At 40.8% G+C, this 25,355-nt stretch overlaps 1 long non-coding RNA gene across 1 annotated transcript; it reads right to left on the reverse strand.

Moving 5' to 3' along the window:
* Positions 1-1,773: 1,773 nt before the first annotated feature.
* On the reverse strand, positions 1,774-18,153 carry LOC121146114. The gene is made up of 3 exons (XR_005882149.1): positions 18,142-18,153; positions 14,736-14,741; positions 1,774-2,017 (listed from the first exon to the last, which is right to left on the reverse strand). It is a non-coding gene; the product is annotated as an uncharacterized LOC121146114 (long non-coding RNA).
* Positions 18,154-25,355: the final 7,202 nt, after the last annotated feature.

The following is a 25,355-nucleotide window of genomic DNA, read 5'->3' on the forward strand; positions in this document are numbered from 1 at the left end:
AAATCACTGATAAAATAAAAAACCTTTCACTTTTATGCAAGTTCCTTCCTGGCTTTCAAAAACAGAGCAAAAAATGGATATTTGTGATCATGACCAAAGACCTTCAGAGTTAATTCCTACTGTCTTCTCTCTCTTTTGTGAATTTTTTTTTTGTTTCAGTTTTTATTCTTTCCTAAGTTTTTCTACTTTATGTCTGCTCTCAATCTCACTTAACATCTGGTCAACCCACAGTATGCGCTTCACAATCTTGATTTTTCCCCCAGAACTGCCCATCCAGGGAAGTGCACTTCCTGTTCAGAGGGATGTGCATGGCCACCTGGGATTGGCTGCAGAGGAGAGAAAGTGAGCCTCTGCCCCACCCCCTGCTATGGATCACTCACTATAGAAAACTGTGTGTAACCCCTCTAATTTGGAAACGCTTCCGATGACCCATGGATAAGTGGGTGGGGACAGGGAGGTTTTCTCAAAAGGAATTAGGGCATAAAGAACATAATGTAATGATGACTTTCCCTGCCTTTTTGCACAAATCACCCTAAAGGGAGAAATGTAGAAATGGATGTAAAGGCATATGGCTTTAAAGCCAAGCGTACTTGTGCTATATCTGAGTTGAATATAGCTTTTTACCCGAAGTAACTAGTTAATCTCAAAATGTTCAACCCTTACTAGCCACATAACACATGCATTCAAACATTCTGAAAAACTTTAAAAAATACATACAAATGGGTTGATTTTTTTGTCTTAATGAAAGGGGAGGGAGGAGGAACAACATGTACAATTATGAAAATGTCTCTGAAGCAGGCAACTAGAAAACATTGAATTCCTTTTCTGAACTGACTTGCCATGCTGATGTCAGCAAGTGCCCTTAATTCTCTGTCTCAGTTTAATCATTTAAGAACATGGGAAAATACTCTTTTTCCAAAGGTGATGGATGATTCATCTAAGCTTAACTGTGTTAGTCAAGGCCTTCACGGCCAATAAGTCATTATTATGTAACAGTGACTTGTTTTCAAAATGTCTTAAATTCATTGGAAACTTATGGCTAGAATCTATGGCCATAGAGTTATATTATTTAATGTCCGCGGAGCCAGTGTACAGCTTGCAACACTTAATTGCTGATAGAGATGGCAAAAAGAAAATTACCTAAATGAATGCCTGAAACACACTGAGAATTTCAGATCAGAAAGGGGCAGGAGGACCCGACACTGTGGCTTGATAGGCTAATGCTCCATCCTGTGACACCAGCATCCCATATTGGCACTAGTTCATGTCCAGCTGCTTTATTTCCCATGCAGCTCCCTGCCTGTGACCTGGGAAGGCATCATAGAATGGCCCAAATCCTTAGGACCCTGAACTGATGTAGGAGGTGGGAAGAGATCATGGTCGCCCGCTTCAAATCAGCTCAGCCTTTGGCCATGGAGGCCTCTCGGGGGAATGCACCAGCGGATGGAAAACCTTCTCTCTTGCGTCTCTCCTTCTCTCTATAAATCTTTTAAATAAAAATAATTTTAAAATGGGGCTGGACAGGAGGACCACTGAATCCCAGAGTTACATTTGACTGTACAACTGCTTTAAAATATAAGAGGGGTATTTTTTTTTTTTTTTTTTATTATTTTTTTTTTTTTATTGTTGCTTACATTGTATTATGTAGTACAGTTTTATAGGCGCTGGGGGTTTCCCCCACCCTCCCATTAACCTCCCCCCACATGGTGGATTCTCCACCTTGTTGAATAACAACTAGTTCAGTTCAGTTGAGAATCATTGCTTCGCAAAAAAATGCCTAGAATAAAGTTCAGAGTATTTAATGTCCAGATAAGTCAGAGGCCTCTTGGGGAGCTTCTATGGTCTGAAGATAGGTATAACAGAGTGAGATCCGGTCAGTGAAAGCCCAACAGGCCTCTGTGTCATATATAACATTTGGAATTAATTGACATAGTTAATGGGTAGAAAATATGTTAAAATTAATAGCAAGTTCCATTCTTCTGAAACATCTGGGGGTTGAGACAGTATCAATGACAGGCTTCAGAAAATAACCAACAAACCAAACATAAAAATTACAGGGTAAATCAAGGCAAAATGTGGTATCTAATCTTTTGGGATTCACTCATTTACCTTAGAATTTATAGTTTCCAGTTGTGCCCATATTTAGCCACAAAGAACTGCATTTTGTTTTTTTTAATAGATGAGTAGTATTCATGGAGTAGATGAACCAAAGATTCTTATCCCAATCTTCTGCTGATGGGCATTTCGGTTGCTTCCTTGTTTTTGCATTTACTGATTGTCTGCAATACACATAGGGATGCAGGTGGTTTGTCGTAAAACAGGTGGTTTTGGTTTTATTCCTAGGCGTGCCTATTGCTGGGTCATATGGTATGCAGATTTTGAGTTGTTTGAGTGTTTCCAGAATGTTTTCCATAAAGCTGTACAAATTTTGCAGGCCACCAGCAGTGGAGTGGGTTCCTTTTCCCGCATCCTCGCCAGAATAGAGTCGTTGGTGTTCTTGTTTATGTGGGCAATCTTATGGTTCGTTAGGTGGTAACTCATGATGTTTTAATTTGGATTTCCCTTAATTCTTTAGGGAGCTGGAACATTTTATTCATATGTTTGTTTGCCATTTGACTTGTTACTTTGTGAATGTTGCCCATTTCCAGTGCACATATTGAGTGGTTTGTTAGTTTGGTTTTTGGTTGTTTTGATGGTTACCAATTCAAAATTAACAGAGAGATGTTGAAGTAATTTGGGCATAAATTTAACCAAAAGCGTAGGAGACATATTAGAAGGAAAAATACAAACTATTTAAAAAGGAAATTGAACAAAACCTCAAAAGATGGAATAAATCCCGTGTTCATGGTTAGCAAATCAATCTCATTAAATTGTTTACTACAACAAGCAATATACATTTTCAAAGGCAATTCCATCAAATTGCCCAAACATTCTTCAGGAATTGATACAATGATTCACGAGTTCATACTGGAAAACACAAAAACACGCTTAGCTTGATAACATCCTGAAAAATAAGATTTAGCAGGTGATTCACAATTCCGACCTCTGGACATTACTTTAGAGCAGTGGTTATCAAAACAGATGGTACTGCACAAAGACAGAACGGAAGTCAATGGAATTGAATTGAAGCACAAAGGGACACCCCACACAATTACAGCCAATTATTCATTGCACAAAAAGCCCCATGACAATCAAGCAAGTGGGAAGGCCTCTTTAGTAAATGTTGTTGGGACAACTGGCTGTTAGCCTTGTAAGAAACAAAAAGATAGACCACATCTATCACCATACACTAAGATCCAATCTCATGATAAAAGACTAAACCTACATCCCATAAACCTTAAACTCTTGCTGGAATGTAGGAAATAACTGCAAGACCTAGGAGTAGGTTCCGAAACTTTCTAAGATGGGACACCAAAAGGCAATAGCAGTTGTAGAAAAGAATAAACAAATTGAGGACCTCATCAAACTAAGAAGCTTCTGTACAGCAAGGGAAACAATCAACAAAGTAAAAAAGCAACCCACAGATTGGGAGAAGATCTTTGCACACGATATAGGCGATAGGGGGCTAATTTCCAGGATATACAAAGAGGGGTATTTTGGTTTTTGGACCCATGGCCAGATTTCTTTAACATTTTTTTATAACAACTATTCAAAAAGAGAAAGTGAAAGGCTAAGAGTCTAGAAAATTGATATACTCACTCCACTTCCTTTACAAACTCAAATCTGGTTTTCCATAAAGGGATATTTCCTTGAGGGAGAACATTTCAGGCTGGATTAGTTACTGATAATCTCTGTTCTATAGATGAATGACTCTGACATTACTTGTAACTACACAACTTTGCTCAACAAGAACCACCACAGTGTGTTACATTTCTCTCCAGCTGGAATCTTTTCTTACAAAAAGGAGTCTCAGGGTCTTAGGGAGACACAAAAGCAGTTCCCAATCGCAGAATACAAAGTCTAGAACAGGTGTAGAGCAGGTGTGTGTGTGTGTGTGTGTGTGTGTGTGTGTGTGTGTGCGTGTGTTCACTGATAGCACTTCTGCTACATCCAACACAGGTTAAACCACGCCAGCAGCCCATACTGTAGAATTTTTGGGTCTGCCAGCCATGCTGTGTTATTAAGAAGTAGTTTTGAACCATGAAAAGCAATCTTTTTTCCCACAATTCCTTGACGAATTAGCTTGAGAGGCAGTAAGTACAAAGCACCTGTGAGTGAGGTTTGCAGCACATCTTTTGCTACACAACTGCAAGTGTTTTCTTGAATCCCTTCTTCGAAGATTAAGTGGACAAAGTGAATTCTTATTATGAATCATAAATTTTAATAATTGTTGTGCCTTTGGCAATGTATCACTAAAATCAAAGGCCTATTATTTTTACAGATTCATTCTCCAAATAGGAGGTGCAAAATATATTGGTACACAGGAATAAAAATGAGAATATTTGTTTAATGCTTGTCTTACATCATTCTTTTTTCTATGTTATATTTGTTTGTATTGCAAAGCCAGATATACAGAGAGGACGTGAGATAGAGAGGAAGATTTTCAGTGAATCATCTGCAATGGCCTGAGCTGAGCCAATCTGAAGCCAAGAGCCAAGAGCCTCTTCCAGGTCTCCCACGTAGGTACAGGGTCCCAAGGCTTTGGGCCATCTTCGACTGCTTTCCCAGGCCGCAAGCAAGGAGCTAGAGGGGAAACGGGGCTGCCAGGATTGGAACAGGTGCCCATACAGCATCCCTGTGCATTAAAGGCGAAGACTTTAGCCACCAAGTCACCACACTGAACCCTTACATCGTTCTTAAACACCATCTTGTTGCAATATGATATCTAGAACTTAAGCCACTCAAGGTTTTTTAATGTCTAGAATATGTTGTTTGCAAACTGTAGATATGATTGAAACATAATGATTCACATCATATATATTTAAAATAGAACTGTTTGTGCTTCATTTCGACTTTGCTGTCTGGTAGCTCTAATAGCCCAGCCCTAATTATAGCAGGGATTTGGGGCGAATGAGCCAGCACGTGGAAGATTCCTTTCTCTGTCTCTCAAATCAAAATGAAAATAAATACAAACTTTTTATAATCCTCAGTAAGGTATTTATGGAGTTGCAAATATGCTGTAGATGAATGAAAGCTCTGATTTATCCTGGGGAAAATTCTTAACTCCAGGGCGCAGAAGGGATCGCATCAAAGGCTCCAGTTACACTAACTGGCTCGTTTTGGTTGATCTCACCTTCCACAAAGATTATGCATGGATCTGTCTCCCCTGCTTGGATTTATCTCCATCAGATGGAATAAAACAGGAAATGGAAGATCATTTTCCATCTATTATCCTCTATTTCACTCTCTGTAGCTGCTTTCAAGCAAGTAAATAAAGATTTAAAAAATATGCATATAACTATGGGCCTGGCATGGTAGCCTAGCAGCTAAAGTCCTTGCCTTGCACACTCAGGATCCCCTATGGGTACCCATTCTAATCCCACCTGCTTCCCATCCAGCACCCTGCCTGTGGCCTGGGAAAGAAGTCAAGGATGGCCTGAAGCCTTGGGATCCTGCAACCACATGGGGGACCTGGAGAGGCGCCAGGCTCTTGGCTTTAGATTGGGGCAGCTTGGGCCCCATTGTGTCTGCTTGGGGAATGAATTATCGGACAGAAGATCTTCCTCTCTGTCTCTCCTTCTCTGTATATCTGACTTTCTAATAAAAATAAAATAAATCTTTGAAAATAATACAGCTAAATAATTTTTGAGCTGTTCATGGATATAGGCTCCAGTCACCCTAATTACTTTTAGATTAAATTTTCATTACCTAAGAAAGGAATCTCCTTTCACCCATTTTCCCCACATCAAAACCCTGGTTTTACTCCAGACCTGAGCAAACACCGCCTCACTGTGTGTTTCTATGGATTCCAAATTCTGGACTTCCATGTGAATGGAATCATTTAGCAGTCTTTACTAAAGGACTTCTTTCATTCCTTTATGTCTTCAAGCTTCATCTCTGATGTAGGTTTTTTTTTTTAATCATTTTTCATTCATTTTCATGAATAGACAATATTTAATCGTACAGAAGTCTTTTGGTCCCAGAACCCACGTGAGGGACCTGGAAGAAGCTCCTGGCTGAGAATCAACTCTGCTTTGGTCATTGCTGCTGTTTGGGGAGTGACCTACAGTGGGAGACCATTCTTACTCTATGTCTTTCCTTCTATCTGGAAGCATTCCTTTCACATAAAAATAATAAAATCTAAAACCATCAATTTATTATAAGTGTACAGATTTCTGTTTTGGACTGCCAATGATGTGTCATTGATTTGTATTTTTTTTTAGCCTCTATGACACTACCTTGATGAAAATTGTTTTCCAAATTTTATTTACATATTGCTCTTTGTAAGTCCATGAAGATGTAAATGATTTTTCAATATTACTCTTGCATAGTGAAATCTTGATGAACACATTTATTATTTCTAATAAGTTTGTAGTGAATCTCTCAAGTTTTTATATAAAAATCTATTTCCTGCATCTACTGAACTGATGTGTGGGGTTTTTTTATTCCATTAATATAATGTGTTTTAAGGCTGCTTTTCAATTGCTGAGTTTCTATTTTCTCGGGATAAATCTAAGTTGGTGAAGAGAGAGAGAAAGCGAGAAAGAGAGAAAGAGGGAGAGAGAGTACTTACAAATACCTGTTCTTGCTAGCATTTTGCTGAGGATGTTTGTATCCAATTTGTAGTTTTATGGTAATATTTTCTTGTTACACTAAATTTTTTATGTTTTTGGATCCAAGATTATTCTGGCCTCATTTAATAAGCTGAGAGGTATTACCTCATTGCTCTGAAATAGACATGTTCCTTCTTTTTCTCCAAACCAGGCCCCACATTGATGCGTTGAAATTCTACCTTCCAGTATGGTGCTATCAAATGGGGCCACGAGGAATAATTAAGTCATGGGAGCTAGAATGCTAGAAGCTAAAGCTGATGTCCTTACAAGAGCCAGCAAGACCTCTCTCTTTTCTCTCTCTCCCTCCTCTCTCTCTCTCCCTCCCTCTCTCTCTCTCCCTCCTTCTTTCTCTCTCCCTCCCTCCCTCTTTCACCCCCTTCTTTCTCCCTCCCCCCCACACAAGGACACAACCAGAACAACATTGCTGACTGCAAATGAGGAACGGAGCCCTGACCAGAGACCAAATTGATTGGCACATGATTCTTGAATTGCAAATCCTCCAGAACTATGCAAACCTCTCTGAAGTTTAAGACATCTAGTTCAAGGTAATTTTGTCGTAATAGCCTATCTTGACTAAAACTTCCTTATTTTATTTTCCTTTGCAAGAGTTTATGAAGGCTTAGATTAAATTGTGAGTAGAATACAGCGATGAGCTCCTGCAGGTCTGGGTTTGTTATTTGATTGCATTGCTGATTGCACGTATATTTGTGCTGTTTCCTTTTTGTGTGTTTTCATCTTCCTGGATCTTTGCGCATGCAGTAGACAATCTACTTCGTTAATGTATAGCTGTGCATAATGTCTTCATTCCTGTTCGGGTGGTAACAACGTCTGCTATTTATTCATTCCACTGATTTTAATTTTTGCTTTTTTCTTGGTCATCTAGATAAAGATTTGTGAATTTCACTCATCTTTATGTATTTGATTTTATGAAGTTTAAATATTATATGCCTGGATGTTTGATATTTAATCTGATTGCTACTAGTGGGGACTCCTGGATATGTGGTATGACATCTATCATTTTTTAAATTATCCGTTATCATTTTAACCACTTTCCTCCTGTGTCTTGTCTTTCCTCTTCTATTAAGATATGCCCAATATGTGTATGTTTCACTGTCTTAATTGCCTCATTCTTGTAGAATGTTTTTGTTCCATCTTTTTCATTTGTTCCTCTTTGCGTGTTAGTGTTGGATGCTAGGGCCCAGCTAGCTCATTTGGCAGATCATAAGACTCAGTGCTGGATGATTCTGATGGCATAGCGTCAAGTTCACTGATTCATTCATTGCCTTGTATCAAGACAATTCACAAAAGCTTCAGGACTTCCCGACTTCGGTTACATTTTGGATGTCTAACTCTTTCATTGTGTCTAGAGTTGCCTTTTCTCCGTGCTCACATTACCAATAACTTTTGCACATTGTCCACCTTTTTCCAAGAGAATTCCCAGCATATTTACATCTGTGATCGGTAAATCCACGCTTTATTCCATGTATGAATCTGCCTCTGATGCTTCCTCTTGTTCTTGTCTGATTGTGCCTTGCAGCTTCTTGTTGAAAGCCAAATGCCTGTGACTTGATGTATGGTATTGGCATGAGAAGCAGGCTTTTTGCTGTCAAAGGACATATGGATATTTGTAACCTCATTCAAGAGCCATACGACATTATCAAATTTAAAAATAGCCTGCTGCAGGTCTGCCGAGTCCTGCCTGTGGCTGCCTTGGCAAGGCCAGGCTGAGTAATTTTGTTGACAACCTGTGTGCTGAGCTCACTCTCCTGTGTGATTTCCTCTGCTGCCCCAGCTCAGCCAACTTAAGGAACCATAGATGCTTCCCTGTGATTTAAGTTCTCTGAAGGATCTAAAAATCAAAACAGATAACGGAAAACAGAGAAAATCGATGAAACCAAAAGCTGGTTCTTTGAAACCATTAGCAGAATTGACAAACTTTTTGCCACATTGATCCAGAAAAAAAAGTAAAAATGCAAATTAGAATCAGAGAAAAAGGATTGTTCTAAATAACACTACAAACCATAAATAATTGTAATGACAAAGTGTAAACAAGAAGACATTTTGAATTCTTTAACAGTATTCTTCCCTTTGAAGAATACCTTGGGTATTTTAGCTCCTCTGTCTTTGTGTTAAATTGTCAGATGCTTTAAGAAATTAGAATCCTTTGAGGAGAACCATGTCCAGTCTATAGAGACATTTTAAAGGGCAATTGTCTTATTTTTAAAAGATTTGTTGGTTGATTTGACAGAGCCGGCCTGAGAGAGAAAGAGACAGGAAGAGAGAGAGAGAGAGAGAGATCTCCAATTTCATTCCTTAAAGACCCTATTACTGCTGGATTAGGCAGGCAGAAGGCAAGAACCAGGAGCTTCACCTGGGTTCCCCATGTGTGTACAGGGGCTCAGGATTTGCGTCATGCTCCACTGAATCCCAGGTCATCATTATGGTGTTGGATGGGAAGTGGAGCAATCTAGACCCAAACTGGCACCCATAATGCCAACATTTCAAACAACAGCCTAACCTACTACGCCACAATATCAACCTTGGATAACTATTTTTAAAATACTGAATTATCCAGTTAGTGGTCCACTGGCAACTTTTTAAAATATATTTTTTTAATTGCATTTGTATTCCCACAGTGAAACCAATTATAACCTATTTATTTAGTGAAAGTTTTCAATAAATTTTTGTAGTAATCTTGTATGTTAAATTTTTATACTTGTGCATTCTATGTCTTACTACGTTCAGTTGACATGTTATATTTGCATATATTCTTAGGATATAGTAATTTGATATATGTGTTTAATGCATCATAGATTCTCTTGGAATGATTGTATCAATTCATAATGTTTGATAATTTTTATACCATGAATTCTAATGTCATGCTTCTTGTCTCCATCATTGCTGACATCAGGTTGGCAGCGTGATGTTTCGGGGAGTGAGGCCAAGCACAAACACGCACATGCCAGTGTCACGAGACATTCCGAACCATCTCCAAGTGTACGTTATTCCTAACCAATGAATATAGTTATTCTGAATTTATGTGGGCTTTTAATTACACTGAATAATCATGCTGCAGCTTTTATGGAAGTCATTCACAATTTTTTCAAGGGAATGTTTTTTTCTATGTAATTGATATCTTTAGGCTATTTTAAATACCATTGTTATTTATCATTCAATTTTGTTTTCTTTTTGTATAAGAACATGCAACTGAATTTTCGGTATAGAGGAGGAGGAGTAACCAAAATTTTGCTATATTGCTCATAATTCAATACAATGGTATAACTGATTTGGAGAACAATTGACAGCCTCTTATAAAGTTAAACATATGTCTTCCCTATAAAACAGCAATTCCACTCCTAGGTATTATCCAAGAGGAATGAAACCATATGCTCACACGAAATACTTGCATAAAAATATTTGTAGCAGATTACTCTATAATAGTAAAAAAGTCTGGAAGCAATCTAAATATAAATCAATAAAATCTATAAACAATTTATGCTTTATTCATACAATGGAATCTTACTAAACAATATGACTAAATATTTTTTTAAAAAGGCACTCTGATTTTATTTACTTTCAACCCAACATCAGCCATTATTAATCTATGGAAATAATAATCAGAAATGTTTGTCTCCAGGAAGAGGGTGCAATTAGACTGGAAAAAGGCAATGGAAACTTTCCCTACATTTAGAAAGGTTGTGGATTTGGATATGGTATACGTGTAGTTTTGTGTTAGCATTACATGTCTACGTTTGTTGAAACTAATAAAACAGAGCCTTGTAATCCCGTGCACTTTTGTTGAATATAAATTATACCTGAACAGAATAATGTAGATGACTTATTTTTAAAAATCAGTTTCTTCTTACAATGAAAGACTTCAAGGTAAATGACTATTGTTCAAACTTTGAAAACCAAGTTAGATGGTTAATTTTATCTGTCAGCTCTGCTTAAGGCATAGGGATCTGAATATATAGTGAAATATTATTCTAGATATTTCTGTAAAAGTATTTTTGAATGAGATAAATATTTAAACTGGATAAGAATGACTCCCTCCTCCCATTATGTGAGCTGGCTTCCTAAAATCAATTGAAGATCTTATCAGAACAAATGGAACTTTCTGGAAAATTAGAGGAGTTCTACCAGCAAGCAGCCTTTGAACTCAAATTTTCCCTGGGTCTCCTGGTAGTCAGCCATCCCGCTGGAGATTTTGGACTTGGCAAGCACATGGGACCATCCACTCCATAACCTTCTGATGTCTCTGTCTCTGATGTCACCTTCTGTGTCTCTGGAGAGCATCACGCACCAAGCCCAAGTGCAGACTAGAGCCCAATATGGTAAGTGGAAGCTGCCATCTAGCCTCTCTTCCAGGCTATTTGTTGAATGACTCTGTGTTGAGCTGTATTTATACGGTCTCTTAGGGCTCAGGAAAGAGAAGAAAAATTCCACGTCCTCCCAGACATGAATTGTCCAATAGGAATCGCCTTTTAATAAAGCTGGGTCTCCAAGAATCTAAACCACTTGTACAAATATAGAATAAAAATAAGCTGATTGTTCCACCAAAGGAAACCACGAGGGAAATAGTCAGACATTGTCACTTAGACTCCAGGAGAAACAAATGCCTGAGAATTTATAAATAAGTAGCACCCATGGGAGGGTGTAACCTGAATTCGTTATATTTGCATGATTTGAACAAAATCCTCAAGCAAAGACTTTCATGCCAACTGATTCCAGGCTAGTGGGATTTCCAAAAACGTCCGAATCATTTTGGAAGCTCTCACTTCAACACAGATGTCAAAGTATTACACTAAAAAGTACTGACTTCTTCATTTGAGAGAGTTTGAGAGAACAACTTTCCACTCACATTCATTCTCCAGATACCCAAAATACCCAGAGATGGGTCAGCCACGCCAGGAGTCAGGAGCTCAAGCACCTGAGCCATCACCTGCTCCTCTGAGGATGTGCGCTAACAGGAAGCTGGAACTGGGAGAGGACCCACTCACTCCAATAAGAAATGCAAACCTGTTTGCGCTAGGCCAAAAGTTACCCCCACCCCTGCCCAAGAATTACATTTGTATAACTAAGAAACTGAAGTGCTGCTTTGATAGGAGACGTATTGTCCCCTCCAAAACTCAGGTGTTGATAACTCAGTCCCTTGTGGAACAGTTGGGAAGAGAGGCTTAATGGGAGCTGTTGAGGTGATGAGGGCTCTTCTCCCTAGAAAGGGTTAATGCTTCTGGAGACAAGGCTGGCAGAGTGGGTTTGCGTTTGTCTGCCAGAGGATGTTACAGTGGTAGTCCCCGTTGGCCTCCCTGCCTTGAGACACACGATGCCATGCTAAACGCCAGACTCTCGATCTTGGATTCCTTAGTCTGTATTTTTCCAGGACTGTGTTAGACACATTTCTGTTCTTTATCAAGTAACCAGTCTTAAATATTCTGTTTTAACTGCATGAGACAGACCAAGAGAAGCACAAGAACCAGCAATAAGAAGCAAAAGCTGAAGCAAACTTACCACACAAAACAAGATCATGAGAAAAAACCAGCACAAAAGAAAATTCAGATAGAACAAAGTGGCCAAGATATCACTTGGGATGCTGGAATCCTAGCTGAGCTCCTGATTCTTGCTTCCAGCTAATGTGCACCTGGAACGTACCACAAGCAAGCTTCTGTTGTTGAGTGCCTGCCCGCTGTATGGTCAACTTGTCTTGGTTCCTCAGTCCTGGCTTTGATTTAACCCTGAGCCAACTACTATGCGCATTTGGGGAAAGCCTTAGTAGGGGCACATCAGTGTGTCACTCTTTCTATAGATTTCTGTAGATTTCAAATAAGTTTTCTAGAAAAATTAAAACATTAAGATAATACAACGATCAAATATAGAACATCAAATGAATATTTTATGTTTCAAGATACATTTTTTTCTTTTTCTTAGTTTCCATGTTACACTTTTGCAGATACAGGGCTTCCGGCCTTGCCCCTCGTCTCCCTCCTCCTCCACACCGTCGTCTTTTACAGTAGCGTTGTCCTTCAGCTGTAGTCTTAACTCCGGCACTCTGGTCTCTATGTGGGTCAGGGCACTGTAAGTATCAGGAAGGGTAGTAAGTTTAGTATTTTGTTGTCTATGTGTATTTAAAAGTTTTATGGGTGCCCGCCTTTATTCAGGAGTAGAGATGCATTCTGTTGCTCTTTGATTCCTGGCACTCTGCTCTCCTTTATATCCTTTTTTTCTGTAACATTACAAGCATATAATTATTGCATTTTTATCTTTTTGTGTTTTGGATGCGAGTTGTCTTATCTCAAACACATAATATTTATTTCAGTTCATGGAGCATAATGGTCTCCACTTTGGACCACTTGGTTTCAAATGCTAGAATTTTATTCTTTTAGTGGCTGAGTAGATGTATTGATTTTCTTATCCAATCTTATTTTAATGGGCATCTAGGTTAAATATAACTAATTAAGTATATATTTTTAGTGAAGAAAAAGAAACTATAGAAAGATTAAGCAAATTTAAGAAAAAGATTTTGTTATAAAAATATACATTTTGGGCCCGGCAGCATGGCCTAAGTGGCTAAAGTCCTCACCTTGAACTCGCCAGGATCCCACATGGACGCCGGTTCTATTCCCATCCAGCTCCCTGCTTGTGGCCTGGGAAAGCAGCAGAGGACAGCCCAAAGCTTTGGGACCCTGCACCCGTGTGGGAGACCTGGAGGAGGTTCCTGGTTCCTGGCTTCGGATTGGCTCCGAACCAGCCGTTTGGTCACTTCGGGAGTGAATCATCGGATGGATGATTTTAAAAAAATATATATATATTTCATTTTAAAAATAAAATAGGAAGCTGGGAAGATCAACATAAAGAGGTTTCACTGGAATTTCAGAAGATAATAATTAGACAATGGGATACAATAATTATGCATTCATTTATTATTTATGAAGTTTGATGCTAGCATTGACTCAAAGTCCTATTTCTGGAATAAATTAACAATACATTTCAAGTTTGATTTTTTAATAGAATTATGTATTTATTTTTTGTTTTTAAATATTTATTTATTTTTATTGCAAAGGGAGATCTACAGAGAGGAGGAAAGACAGAGAAGAAGATCTTGCGTCTGATGACTCACCCCCCCCCCAAGTGACTGTAACAGCCAGAGCTGAGCCAATCCTAAGCCAGGAGCCTGGAGCTTCTTCTGGGTCTCCCACATGGGTGCAGTGTCCTCACATTTTGGGCCGTCCTTGACTGCTTTCCCAGGCCACAAAGAGGGAGCTGGATGGGAAGCCAGGCTACCAGGATTAGAACCAGCGCCCATATGGGATCCTGGCATGTTAAAGGCGAGGACTTTAACAGCTAGGCTACTGTGCGGAGCCCAAGATTTGTTTATTTTTATTGCAAAATCAGATATACAGAGAGGAGGAGAGACAGAGAGAAATATCTTCTGTCCATTGATTCACTCTCCAAGCAGACGCAACGGCTGGAGCTGAGCCAATCCGAAGCCAGGAGCCTCTTCCAGGTCTCCCAAGTGGGTGCAGGGTCCCAAGGCTTTGGGCCGTCCTTGATTGCTTTCCCAGGCCACAAGCAGGGAGCTGGATGGGAAGCAGGAGCGCCAAGATTAGAACCAGGACCCATATGGGATTCCGGTGCTTGCAAGGTGAGAACTTTAGCCACTAGGCTACCATGCCGGGCTCTAAATTTGAATTTTTCATTGCTTATCTTTGTAAACCAATAAAAGACCGGCATAGTTATTTTCATTGATAAAATAACAGTAGTTATGGAGTTATGCATATCCAGATCACCTATTAATATTTTAAGTTTAGCTTTTATGATTGTTAATGAATCATTTCTTTAAATATTGTTATGAATTCTTACGACACTAATATTTTAGCCCAGTGGTTAAGACACTAGCTGAGATGCCGATGTCTCTTTTCAAAACTGCTGGATTTGATGCTCAACTCTGGCACCTGCCGCCAGCAGCCTTGTTAGGCACACACCGGGAGGCTCCTCCCACCCACATGGGAGAGCTCAAGGGACTTCTAACTTGCCCAGTGGAACCGCAGTCATTTGGGAGGTGAGCCAGTCCTCTTCTCTCAATTAGCTTCTCAAATTTGAACAGTTTTTTTTAAAAAAAAAAAAAAAAACAAATTTTAAGTTCATCGTTTCCTAAGCTTTTATACTTTTATTTCTTTTGAGCAATTTTTGTCTGAATTGATTCATTTTCTTCTATTATGATGAGTGATTTTCTTACTGAGAATATTATCTCAGATTCACAAAACAAGTATGTTTGTTCGTGGGGTTTTTTTTTTTAGGTAAATCATGTAATATTTAGATTTGGAATCATGTGTGTCATTAATTATTTTGTTCCTAATCCTACATATCTTACTTATGAGAAAAGCGTGTAATGAAACAAAGATTACAATCCACTACATTTGCTCTAGAAAACACTTGCTTTGCCCACACAATGCTAAAGGATCAGGCATCCGATGTCTTCCTGGCCCTCAAAACAGAACAACAACACAAAACTCTTTTGTTGTAGAATTGTTCAATTAACAGCCAGATATCACAAAAGGCCTCTCATGATTTTAGTCAATTGCTTTAGCAGTCTGTGTGAAATCATCGACGGTACGCGCTGGTCCAATGGAGCAACAGAAAAGGAGAAGGTGCCACAGCTGAATCACTGCTAGCAGGTTCACCGCCAACATGGTGTATCACTTGGAACAACACTGATCCAGAAAATTATAAAAGCAAAATGGCTTTCTTGCAGATGAATGAATCTGCAGCCGTTATTAAGAATGTTCAGTTAATAGCACTAATTGGAAGCCCTCAAGAGAAATGCTTTATGGAACATTATTAGTTCTGCAAAGATATACCAAAACAAACTACTGAGTGTGAAATATGGAAAGCAATAAATGAGCAATTGGAAATAAGGTATTAAGTAAAGATGATATATATATTCTACACTGATAGCACCTCTGAAAGACAGACACAAAGGTTTTATTTCAAAAACACTTGATAAATAGCGGGAGCCAAGATTTTGTGCACTGACTATTTGTATGTAAAGTTAGACTTATTTCTGTGGTCAATATAACAAATTGAGCTACTGCAGCCTTTAGCTCTCTGTGCAAAACTTGGATGGAAGGGTTTCCTGATGTGCTTGGAAGAGTACCCCTCGTCCTCTGGCAGGTGGCTTGTATTGACTCATTTCTGGACCCTCCATTGTCTTGAACTGACCTGCTTTACAACTGTGTTGAGATAAAGGTTATGAGGGCTGATGGTGATGAAGGTGTTCAGGTTGACAGTAAAAGGAGTATGCCTGCTCAGTGAGGTACTATTCAGTTTTGTTCAGATGTTTTCAAGCATCCCACTCTGTTTGGCCTTAGGTTACTGCCCACCTATGTCTATTTGTAAATTTATTCAGCTTTCCTAATTGCCTACACGGGATACTGCCCTTTAGAATCCCCTTTGAACATATCTTCACATCCTACTGACTCCCTCAGTCATCAATTAATTGGATAAACCCAGACATCTATTCATTTCTTGGTTACAAGGCAGTCAAAATCTTACCTTTAAAAAAATTCTTCTGTGCTAAGAGCAAATCCTAGTTTGTCCTTGTCATGTTAAAAGTTATCACACATGTACTCAATATTTAATACCTTCCGTAATATTTTAAAATACAAATATATTGGAGCATGTTTCACTGAGCCCAGCTGACAAAGAGAGAGCATACAATTCTTTGTTCAAGCTAGACTACTTTGCAAAGGTAGGGAGACATTTTTGATCATCCTGCTGTCACGGGAAGTTGGAACTGAGAGAATCCTGGACAAGCCAGTGCTGAGTTGGGGAATCCAAAACCTGTAGTCATTCTGTAGAAGTAACCCTAATTCCTCAAACTTAAACCTTTGTGCCACAAAATGCAAGTTTTAATGTGTGCCGTGCAGTGAAAAATACGGGAAAAGCTTGCTGCACACCTTGACAGAGTCTGAACACACTGTCAGTCCCTAATTTTTCTGTTGATAAATATTCAAGTTTTTTTTTCTCAAAATTTGGTAAATACAGTCTTGCTGGGACTATTTTTGTGTACAACGCAAGCACTCTTGAGATTTCCCCTGGAGTATGCATCTAGAAATGTCATTATTTGGAATACGTGACTGCATTCCAATTTTCAGGAAGTTTAAATTTTCTTTTCCAAAATAATTACATTCATGCATACTTACTCACTGGGTTGTAAACGGTTGCTTTCTCCAAGTCTTTGCCAGCACCCAACAATACCAGAGCTGTGAACTGGTGTCACTTCCACAAGCATGCCATTGTTCCTCACGGTTTCCAAATACTGTTCCTAATGATAATTTACAAAAAAATTTGTTTTACCAGTATATATTGTACATTCCTGTTGTTTATATAGAAAATCTCTCTCTCTTTTTTTTGTTTTTGACTCATTTTTCTCTGTGTTTTTCTTGCCACTTTACAGTCAACCTCAAGTCTCCATTCACCGAGGTTTTTGTGGTCGTCGTTTGCTGGGGTAGTTGTCTAATTTGCTCTGTTCTCCTTCTTCTGTGATGGTACCAAATGGGCTGCCTTACTCTCGTGTGCATCAGGGTCTGCGTTCACTGTTCTGCCTTTTCCACTTGCAGGCAGGTCCAAGCATCAGGGTCAGGTGACCTGAGACCTACCTGATCCCCCAACCCTGGGGTTCATGGACGAGGACTACACCTCGCAGGTGGACCCTGGACCCGGACCAGGTGACTTGAGCCCTATTGGATCTCCTACCCCCAGGGCTCATGAACCGGACACCCAGGTTCATGACAGGCAGGCTCTAGGACCCAGGGCAGGCAACTCAAGTCGCACCAGAGCCTCCATCCGCAGGGCTCAGGAACCTGGCACCCACCTCGCAGGTCCTAGTCCTTTTTGATGTCTAGTTCCTAAAAAAATCACTCACCAAAAATTTCTCAAGGAATAGGGAAATTTAGCAGTTCTGTAGTACTAAAACAAATAAGTACATTACATTTCACTTTCCAAAAGAGCAACAACTTAAGACCTTAGGTCTCTGGCAAACAAGAAAAGAAAGAATGATTTCCATTCCAGTCAATAATTTCCATTCCAGTCACATTTTACAATGTGAACACCAGGCTGATAGTAAGGTTGGTTTTGACCATGGCTTTACCGTAGAGTCAACACACCAGGCAGACACTGGATTAAGGCTGGCCTAGTGCCGACCTCAGCACTTCCTTTATCAGTTGCTACGTACCTCTTTGTCTCACCACTTTCTAGAGAGGCTTGTCTTTTAAGAAACCCAGTTTATGCAGATCAACGTGGTTGTGGATATATCAATTAGTTGGATTTAGTCATTCCACAGTTAATCAAACATCACCATACCATGCTAGTAAATACAGATCATTTTTACTTGCCCTGTCCTTTGTATGCATTGCATAGCATTGCATACAAGATATACAATAATATTTAAGAACAGAATTTTTAAATTTTTTTTTCAAAAAGAAAAAAGCAGTGTGTGTTAGGTCTCGTGGTTAGGACACTCACCTCCCGTATCAGAGTAGCTGGGGTTGAATCCCAGCTGCACTTGTGATCCTGTCTTCGTGGGACACAGTAGGTGACTCCTGGAGCATTTGTCCCCTGCCACCCACATGCGATACCTGGACATAGCTCCATGCTCCTGGTATTAGCCCAACCATCAGCTGTGGGACATCTGGGAAGTAAACCTACCAATGAATGGATTCTCCTCGTCTACCTCTGTCACTCCTCGTGTGTGTGTCTCTCTACATTTCTAATAAAACAAGAGTAAATACATTAACATTTTTTAAAAGAAAGAAGGGGCATTCATTAAGCTAGCAGCCGAGACTGTGCTTGGGATGCTGGCATGCCCTGACAAAGTGCCTGGGGTTAAGCTTCGGTTCCGCTCTCAATCCAAGCTTCTGGCTGAACTGGCTGGTTCTGGCTCAGGTACTTGGACCCTTGGGTGACTAAGGAGACGGTGACTAATTTCATAGCTCCTGACCTTGGCCTCAGCCTAGCCCTGGTCACTGTGGGGCGTGCACAGGACAGTGAGAATTATCCATCCCTCACTATCTCTATCACTCTGTAACCCTTTGGCCTCTCGAATTAATCAACAATCTCTTAACAAAGAGATACATCCATCTTAAAGTAAAACTTTCAGTTCCATGGCTCATGTGGTATCAATCCAAACTTGAACTCCCATGATTTTTCTACTAGTCATTCATAAACACTTTCTAGATTGTCAAAGCTCTCTGGATAGCTGTGGCTTTCTAATTCACTCAAGAGTTTGTGTTTAAGGATTTACTTTAAAATCAAAAAAGAGTTACTCCTAAGCTTGACTCAAACCAATTAAACACTGGATGTTAGACCCAGGTACTCTTGTATTTTAGTGGATTCTGGAGAGATTTCATCATGGTTGGAATGGCAAGATTAGCAGCGATTCAGAATTGTTGGACTAACAAGATCACTTGAGCAGGACCCACGGAGCATGCCCTACATCAGGAAACCTAGGACAGGTGGGAGGCTGGGTAAGGCTTCTCCCTTTATTTCCCTCCTTACCCCAGATACAGGAAAAAAAAATGTGAAAACAATGGTCTTACCCACTTTCCTGTAGCCCTTGACCCTCTGTGCCCTAATCACCTATATAAAGATTATTAAAATTAAAAAAAACCTCTAGAAATAATAATAGGGAATCCAGGGCTCATTGTCAGTGTAATCCTAGACAGTCCAGCAGAGAAGGGAAGAAGAAGTATGGCATCTTTGGCAAGATGTGATCCAACACACAACCCTGAACTCTGGTTAACACAGTGGAGGAACCAGTACACATGGGCCAATACACCATATCACCCCAAGATTTATTACAGTCAAAGAAGGAAAACTCAGACCTCATTCCAAATCAACTGAACCACAATATGGGAGAGGCAGGCAGTGTTTCTCAAAACATTGTCCAGGATTGGGACTTGCAAGCAAGTTGGAGAAACTCATACCTTAACACAGACAATGCTGAAATAATTGTATCTGGGATTTTGAAAGACGAATCTCAACTGTCACAGGAAAAATACAGCCATCAGTAAAAGATCTGGAGGAATTGTGTCACAATCTGCCATCTCAACCTCCTCCTGCCTGGACAGTCTCTAAAAGTGCTCCCATGGCTGGCTACCTAAAATTGTTACAGCAAAGACATTGTCCAGAACCAGGGTGGAAAATACCCAGCATACCAACCAACTATGTTCCAAGAGTAACGTGCAGACGTGACAGTATAATGACGTGTGACAGTATAAGGCCATTAAACACCATTACCATGGCTGACACTCCCATTCCCGTCATGCGATTGACTTTCTACAAAAATGAGAAATGGGAAATGGGTCGTCATCAAATTCTTGAAAATCCTGCCTTTTCTTGGAAAATCGCAGCCAAAGAACCACCCCTTTTGACTCCATATCACATGAAGAAATTGCCCCAATCACATGGCTGCAACCCACTCCAGAGTAAGCCCACACTGGCTCTTGAGTATGTCATTTCCTAATTAATCTCACTGCTCTGTTCAGGTTCTTCTGTGCAGCAGAGACAAGAACCCGGATCCCTCCTAATGTACGCTCATGATTAAATTGTTGTGTAAACCATCTTTGGAAGGCACAGATTGCCCTGGAAGAGAAGAAACGTAAAGAAAACTACCCCACTATCTCCGATTTCTCTCAAGTCCTCGTTACTGCATTTGATTGTGGCCTGAAAATATTAAATGGAAAGTTCCAGAAATAAACAATTCTAGGGTTTAAATAACTTGAACTGAATTGTAGAAGTATTATTAAAATGCTCTAATTTATTCTTAGCTGTTGTTGCTAATGTCTTAGAGTATTAATTTATATGTTAATATCTACCATTAAGTGCATATGCACAGGAGACCACATCAATCCAACCTATCACTGGGGGCCTGTAGGGAAGGGTGGACAACTGTGCCTGCATTCAGTCAACACGGGAACAACCTGACTCTATAACAAGAAAAGAGGGTTCAGAAAAGGAAATCTTGACCTGAAGCAACATCTTTCTTGTCTCCTTGAGTTGAGAGGAAAATTGGTCTGAATTGCAACATATGCAGGTACCCAAGCTTGAGTCTAAGCATGGAAGCTAACCTGGCGGTGAGGGCGGGTCAATGACACTGTACATCCCAAAGTCAGATTTAGGCTGTGAATTCTGGAAGCATGCCTCCTGAGTAGCAGGATAAGCGGCCATACTCTAAATTTCCTGTCTCTTACCCAGAGAAGGAAGTTGTACATAGATAAGAATTCTGCACCTGCTTTGTTGTAAGAAACGTGCAGGGTAATCCCATCATGCCTCCATCACCCTTTAACTCCTTACCTCAAGCTTCAGTGTCCTGGCAAGGCAAGACACAGTCCCTGGGGCCTGCGGTATTACTGACTCCTGAATGATTCTGTAGTGACTTCAAACACCTCGGTTCTGACTGGAACTGTTCCACATTCCTTTCTTCAGATGTTTTGAATTCTTTTCCATCTCTGAATGGGCCAAAGAAATAAGGAGTTTTGGGGTGAGAGTAAAGGAAACAGTTGGCTGAAGGTATGACTGAGTGGAAGGATCACTCCCATGTAGTCAGAAGTTGATTTTGGCTGCTGTTCCCACTCAAAAACAAATACACTTGATTCATTAAATTTGGAAATATGAATTTTGCTCAGCACTGGGATGTTGGCAGGTCAAGTTGGGTCAGGTCTATTTTCGGGTCAATGAGTGGAGCTAATTCTGTCTTGGCTCAGCACAACCACAGCCCTGAGGGTTCAGAAATGCTCTCATTTTTATTTGAGGGTCAGAATTACAAGACAAACATAGACCCACTTTGAACTCTGCATTTCAGAATTACAACGTCATAGCAAATAGGCCAAGAACTGGAAATTCCTACAGAAGAATAAAGACAAGGAGGAGTTGGGGCAGGCATAGAAAGAGAGCTAAAGATCAAATGTGAAAAGTAGCTTGGGAGACCAAAAACAATCTGTTGGTCAAATTCAATACCCCAACCTTCATGCATTTACATTTTTGTTTTAAGTATGCCATGACAGTAAATTCAATCAGTTCAAATTTTTAAATTTATTTATGTATTTGTTTACTCTATGTAAAAGGCAAAGAAGCAGGGATGCAGATCTTTCGTCCAGTGGCTCACTTCCCAGATATCCGCAGAAGTCACGACTGGCCAAGGTGGAAGCCGGGACCCCAGACAGCACTCTGGGTCACCCACGCCAGGACCCGAGTCATCGCGGGCTGCCTGATCTCCCACCCCACTCCACCCCCAACCTAAGCCATCACAAGCTGCCTCCCCGAGTGCGGATCAGCAGGACGCTGGAGCCGGAAGCAGAAACAGCACCTGAGCAGAGGTACCCTGACGCGGCCGCAACTGTCTTGAGCACATGGGTTTCTTGGGCTTGCTTGTGCCGGATGGTGCAGAAGGCACTGTGAAAGCTGCCATTCCACGCTTGCATTTTAGGGGCCATTTTGCTACACATACCCCTGTTGGCCTTTGCAGCCCTCTTAAAACCAGCCTTCCTTCTCGCCTCACCAGTAGATTCGAGTGAGGCTGTTCAAATAGGGGACGTGATCTGGGTGCCGACGCCACGGTGACTCCGTGCTTTGCCTTCTGGCCTCCCCCCCTCCCTAAGTAATTAAGTCCCCTAATGAGAGCGAAGCATCATTACAATAATATTGATACCTGCTGCAATCACTGACATTCTGGCTTTTCAATTTCCAGTATTTGCCTTGGCTCCACTGGCTGCGAGCTGACGCGGCGGAAGGTCACCGGCGCTGGGCCGTCGTGCAGGGAACAGCTCTGCTTAGCATGCACGGTGGCCTGCGCCTCTCTGGCACTGCGCAGCTAATCTTTCAAGTTGTCCTTTTTTGACTTTCTCAGTTTAATCAGTTTAATCTCATCTCCCCTCTCTTCTGATTACAAGGATTTTCTGTAGAAATCTTGCCTCCACAATAAAGACCATGTGGCAATTTATTGTCCTATTGATTCCAACATTTCTGTTCCACTACCAAAAAAAGCCCTTTATGCGGGTGGGGAGAGGGGAGGGGTGCTAGGAGTTGGGAGCCAGCAGCCAGAGGAGGGGGATGGGAGGGACTAGGGAGCCAAATCTCTTCCGCTAACTTTCTGCCTAGGAGAGGCTCAGAGTCTGCAATTATCAGGGACACCTAAAAGCACGAGAAGCGTCCTGAAAGCAGAAATGACAGCCAAGCTGGAAAGGCTCTACAATGACGGGAGTTAGAGACGGCTATACCAAGCAGCACTTGCTTTCCATCTTCCTGCTAAGAGAAAGACAGGCACACACACACACACACACACACACACACACACACACACACACGCACACACACACACACACACGCACACACGCCTTCTGAATCACAGGCTCTGCTATATATGAGGATACTTCAAAAGTTCAAGGGAAAATGCGATGACAACATTATCTTGGTCCAACAACATTGAAACCCATGTATGCGAAAGGTCTTCAAAAAAGTTGCTGGAAAATGTGTGTTTTGTGGCAACATTATGTGGATTTTCTTTCTTTTCGTGTGTGTGTGTGTGTGTGTGTGTGTGTGTGTGTGTGCTGAAGCAAGTTAATCTTTCCATTGTGTTTTCCACTAACTTTTCCACGTCTGCTCTTAGGAAGAGCAGGGTGGTGAATCCCGTAGCAGCAGCTCTCCGAGGTCCATTGGATTCTGCCTCCACTGCCATTGTCTTTTCCTATCCCACTCAGGAGCGACGGGGCTGGGCCGGATATGGCAGAGCTCTGCACCAAAGCAAGGGACAGGCTGAAGGGCAGATGTGTAGATGACTATTTTGAGGCGCTGCTATTGGACGGCCTTGAAAAGAGGGTGCGTCGCTGCACAGTGCGCAGTTTTGGATCATGGCTGAGTGGACTGAGGGCAGAAGGGATACATTGCGATGTAAACGACGGCTTGCTGACTGTAAGCACTCCCAACACTGAGCTCCGTCGGTCATGTTTAAATGTGTACAAGTGGAACTTAGAGGGGCAATTGTGCAAACTTTAGGAAGAGAGGAGAACTAGCAAGCCATGTGTTTAACTACAGCGAACCTATTGGAAAAGGGGGCAAGAAATGAGCAAGCGTCCATTCAGACATGGAGCTTATTGGATGGCAAATAAAACGGCCACAAAGAAGTCAACGTAAAGAGAAGAAAAGTTTCTAGAGGAACTCATGTGGAAACCCTAATAAATTGCTTCTTAAAAAAATAAACTCTCAAACTTTTTCTGTTTATTCTGTTACAAATGTTACAAAGACCGCAATCCTTACCTGTTTCCTGAGCACTGAAGGATCAGTTTTATTTTGTCAGGATTACCCTTAGTTCTAAAACCTTGTCAACTCTGTAAGCTTTAAATGGACAAACTCTTTGCCCGGAATATTTAACTCCTCAAAGAGCAATAAATAGGGAAGGGGGTGGGTCAGGGGTGTATAATGGCCAAGGTTGAGTTCAAAGGCCATAATTAGGAGCCAAGGACTCAACCCAGGGATTCCCTTCCCATAGCAAGAATCCAATGAACTGGGTCATCCCTGCTGTTTCCAAAGTCGGCATTAGCAAGAACCAGCGTTCAGGAGCTGCAGCCGGGTGTCAGACACTCCAAAAGGAGATGCAAGCATCTTAACTACCGGGCTGAATACTCACCCCCAGAACCAGTGTTTTACACAATCAATGCAGTGTGTTCTCTTGGTCTCCAGGGAATCTGTATTCCATCTTCAGGGTTCCTGAAGATAGTGACATACGATAGCCACCTGAAAAGAACATCTGTTTTAAGAACCGTGAGCTCACAGGAGCCATTTGTCTGTCTAATCTTCTCATTTGTTCCCTCCACATTTTGTACTTCTATATTTTTCCATTGATCAAATCTACCCAAAAATTAAGGGATGGAGAAAAACACTAAACAGTCATAATTTCCTCCCCTTTCAAAAGGTTACCGACCACCTTTCCTGTTAAGTAATCCTGCACGATATAAAACACCCAATTCTTTCTTGAAAACCTCTGTTTCCCTTCCTGTTTAAATGGAAGCCTTTGGTTCACTGTGGCTTACATGCTTAATGACAACGTGGTGGAGTTAGCCCAGGAGAACAATGCATCCATTAATCTGCCTCATGCTTAATTGGTAACTACTGTATGGGCTGGCATTTCAAACACAGATTGCAAATGTACTTGAATTAGTTACTGTTTAATTGATACAACTGGCGCTCCGCCTGCAACCAACATGCAGCTACTGTAAAAAGAGAAAAGCTTGAAAGGAGAAAGAGAAAGAGAGAGAAAGAAAGAAAGAGAGAGAGAGAAACAAAATATAATTTGGATTCACTCTTGATATGATTATATCAATTATTCATGGAATACATAATTATCTTTTTTTCATTTTGTTTTAGCTTGCAATAAATCAAAACAGGCAGCTAAAAAGAACCCTGCAATGCCTATTGACATAATGAAGAGCAGTGGTCTCCGTCTTTTCTTTCCTCTTTCTTCATCATCCTCACCCTTCCAAGGATGGGGTTTGTACAGCTAAGCTGGGGGTAACGAGATGCAATGCTAAGGTGGATAAGGCTTGGCAAAGTCCCCAGAATACCAGGAGCCCGAGGAAGTCACATGCTAGC

The sequence above is a fragment of the Ochotona curzoniae genome, unplaced genomic scaffold (genome assembly GCF_017591425.1).
Source record: "Ochotona curzoniae isolate NIBS_2020 unplaced genomic scaffold, NIBS_Ocur_1.0 scaffold_3890, whole genome shotgun sequence".
NCBI lineage: Eukaryota > Metazoa > Chordata > Mammalia > Lagomorpha > Ochotonidae > Ochotona > Ochotona curzoniae.